Raw genomic sequence first — 3,593 nt, 5'->3', positions numbered from 1 at the left:
CCGGTCCAGCTGTGGCAGGGTGGTGGCTGCCAGGACCCCTCCCTATAAATTAAGTCTCTGCAGCCACAGCTGCAGGGAGGCATATTTATGGAAGGAAGGCCCAAAGGCAGCATCGTTGACCCCAGCCATGGAATGGATTGAGAGGTCAGGGGAGAAGAGGTATGAAGAAGAGGCCCTACATTTTGGTCCCAGGAAAAAAGAAGAGGCCAGTTGGTCCAGTTTTTGTGGGTTTGGAGAAGGGAATGTATTAATAAGCACAAGGGGAGAGACCACTATTGGGCACCCCAGAGGAGACACGCCAGGCCAGGCCCCCACCCTGGCAGAGAGGAGCTTCAGGCTCCAGGGGGCTCCTGGAGAATGTCACTGCTAAAATATATAGGAAGGCAGGAGCAGGGCTGGGAGTGGATTAGAGGATCTGGCATGGCATCCCAGAGCTGGTCATGCCTGCCTCAGGCGCCCCATGGTTGGTGCCCATCTGTAACCCAATCACGTTCTTGCCCTCTTGCAGCTGGTTATCTGAGAAGTTCCAAGGGTTCTCCTTGGACTTCTTAGGAAACCAGTTGGGATCCTCAGAGAAAAGACCATCGTTCTGAGCTACTGCCAGCCCACCCAGGTTCATCAATGTCCATGGCATGCAGGCTGGGCTCTTTCTTCCCAGAGGTCCACCGTCTGGAAGAAGTCGGTGGGGTTTGCTGAAAGCTAATTCCAACATGTCATAAATGCAAGAAGTTTCATCAAAAGGTTGATGGAACCTTGAGGATTGCCTGCTGGAAATGACTAAGGACATTCCTTCACACCAAAATATTTGCATAGATGATTGCTTGCTGCCAGACAGCTGAGGGCATTTTAATCTACATGTTATTGCCTCCTGCTGGCCAAACACCTGAACAGCCATAGGCAGTTCCCCCAATCTGACCATGGATTCTGTATATTAAACCTTGCCTTTGATGTATATCTACTTTGCCTTAGAACAATTGGTGTTAATAAAAAGCAAGAGGTCCAGAGAGACAGAGGACTTGGTTTCTTTAGCTAAGTCTTCTCTGGCTCCCCAAAATGCCTTCCAAAATTATGTTTCATCTCTGGACTCTTGATTAATTTACAGCAGCCACTTTTCCAGATTCCTGAACCTTTTAAGATGCTGGATCAAGACCCCCAGCAGGGTTGATACCCTAGCACTCAGCTGCTTGTAGGAACTAGGAGATCTGATCCATCTGCTTGAAGGCCATGGTGCAGGCCTGGATCTTCTTCAATGGGGCCTGCCCTTCAGGGTGCAGCCCATTAATGGGCTTACACAGCACCATGCCACCCTTGAGCCAGTCCTGGGAGTTCTCCCGCCAGGGCTGGGGCAGGCCCACATCCTTGTGGCACTGGGTGGTGATCGGGGTCTGCTCCAGGTCTGCATTGCACTGTTTCTCAATCTTCTGCTGCTCCTCCTGGCTCAGCCATAGGCGGGTCCCCTGTTGGCCATTCTTAAGGGGGATGGTGGCTGTGGGGAGCATCAGGCAGACAGGAGAGTGCGGAGCCACAGGGCGAATCAGAAATAAAGTATTTTAAATTATTATTTCTTTTTTGTGTAATGTTATTTTTGTACACTTAATAGACTACAGTACACTGTAAACAAAAGTTCTAATGCACTGGGGAATCCCCTTCTGAACTGTGTGACTTTCTTTATTTGGCTATTTACTTTATTGCATTTATATCTATTTCTTTCCACAAATTTAAGAAGTTTTTGACATTGTTTCTGGCTGTTGCTCCGTACCCTTGCCAATATTTGGTATTGTCACTTTTCTGGATTCTGATCATTCTAATAGGTGTATAGTAGTATCTCATTATTTTACTTTACATTTCCCTGATAACATAGAGTGTAGAGCGTTGTGTCATGATTATTTGCTGTCTGTATATCTCCTTTGGTAAAATGTCTTTTAAGCTTTTTGGTCTTTTTAAAAAAATGTTTTAAATGATTTTAGAGAGAAGAAGGGAGAGGAAGAGATAGAGAAAGGGGAGAGAGAAAGAGAGAGAGAGAGAGAGAGAGAGAGAGAGAGAGAGAGAAACAATGACATGAAAGAAACATCAAGCATTTGCCTCCTGCTGGCCCCTTACTGGGGATAGAGCCTCCAACATGAACATGTGCCCTGACAGGAATCAAACCAGCAACCTTTGGGTGAATGGGAAGATGCCCAGCCAACTGACTTACACTAGTCAAAGTCTATAGGGATATTTTCACTTCCATTTTGATAATAGTAATTTGTGCCCCCTCACTTTTGCTCTTAGTAAGCCTAGCTAGAGGTTTATAAAATTTAAATGACCTTTGCAAAGAACTAGCTTTTGGTTTCAGGGATTTTTATCCAGTGATTTCCTGTTTTCAGTTTTATTGATTTATACTTTATTTTTAATATTCTTTTTCTTCTGATTATTTCAGGTTTAATTTGCTTTCCTTTTTATAGTTCCCCATGGTGAATTATTTTAAATGAATCATTTTTGCTCTTCCTTCTGTTCTAATATATGCATTCAATGATGTAAATTTCCCTTTAAGCACTACTTTTGCTGCATGGCATCCATTATTTTTTTGCCATGTTTAGAATCAACTGTCAGCTGAAGTTACAAGATGATTCACTGACATTTTATCATAATTGTATTTTAGAGTTTTACATTTGTATTTCTGTCCGGGATTTTTTTTGAGGCATATATGATTAGCCTCTAGTGCAGTAATTGGCATATCTATTTTTTCCTGTTTTAAGATGCTCTCTTTCCCTTAATAGTAAGTCACAATATGTTCTGGGTCTATTTCCAGACTTTATATTCTATTCAGATATGTTGCTATTTATAGCTGTCAAAATTCTGCTAATTACTATAAGTTTATAATATATTTAAACATATTTAAAGATATTTCTAACTTCATTACTCTATATTAGCTAAAATTCTCTTGCTGTGGTTTAGTTTTTTATTTTCTAGAAATTGACTATCTTTTTGAGAAAGTTTAGTTTAAAGATCCACTAAAATTCTTTTTAATATTTTGCTGGATATTTTTTCAGTAAAGTTTTATGATTTTATCTCTATACGTCCTGTGCATGCATTTTTTAAATTTTATTTTATTGTTTAAAGTATTATATATAGTAGTACATATATCTCCTTTTTTCCCCCATTGACCTTCCCCCAGCCTCCCCTAACCCCTGTCGCATGCCCTCATCCCACCCCCCACAGTGTCTTGTGTCCATTGGTTGTGCTTATATGCATGCATACAAGTCCTTTGTTTGACCTCGTTCCACCCCTCCCCAACACTTCCCAGCCTTCCCGCTGTAATTTGACAGTCTGTTCGATGCTTTACTGCCTCTGTGTCTATCTTTTTGTTCATCAGGTTATAATGTTCTTTATTTTCCATAAATGAGTGAGACAATGTGGTATTTTTCTTTCATTACCTGGTTTATTTCGCTTAGCATGATGCTCTCCAGTTTCATCCATGCTGCTGCAAATGGTAAGAATTCCTTCTTTTTTATGGCAGCATAGTATTCCATTGTATAGATGTACCACAGCTTTTTAATCCACTCATCTGCTGATGGGCACTTAGGCTGTTTCCAAATCTTAACTATGGTGAA

General features: G+C 41.6%; 1 pseudogene across 1 annotated transcript; it reads right to left on the bottom strand.

Annotated features, from left to right (window-relative positions):
• Positions 1 to 406: 406 nt before the first annotated feature.
• On the bottom strand, positions 407 to 1,489 carry LOC307104130 (transgelin-2-like; annotated as a pseudogene). The gene is made up of 2 exons: positions 1,169 to 1,489; positions 407 to 699 (listed from the first exon to the last, which is right to left on the bottom strand). The product of its transcript is annotated as a transgelin-2-like (transcript).
• Positions 1,490 to 3,593: the final 2,104 nt, after the last annotated feature.

This window comes from Cnephaeus nilssonii (genome assembly GCF_951640355.1).
Source record: "Cnephaeus nilssonii genome assembly, chromosome: 8".
Classification (NCBI taxonomy): domain Eukaryota; kingdom Metazoa; phylum Chordata; class Mammalia; order Chiroptera; family Vespertilionidae; genus Cnephaeus; species Cnephaeus nilssonii.
Note: the sequence above shows the minus strand (reverse complement) of the source record. Positions and strands in the feature narration are given on the sequence as shown.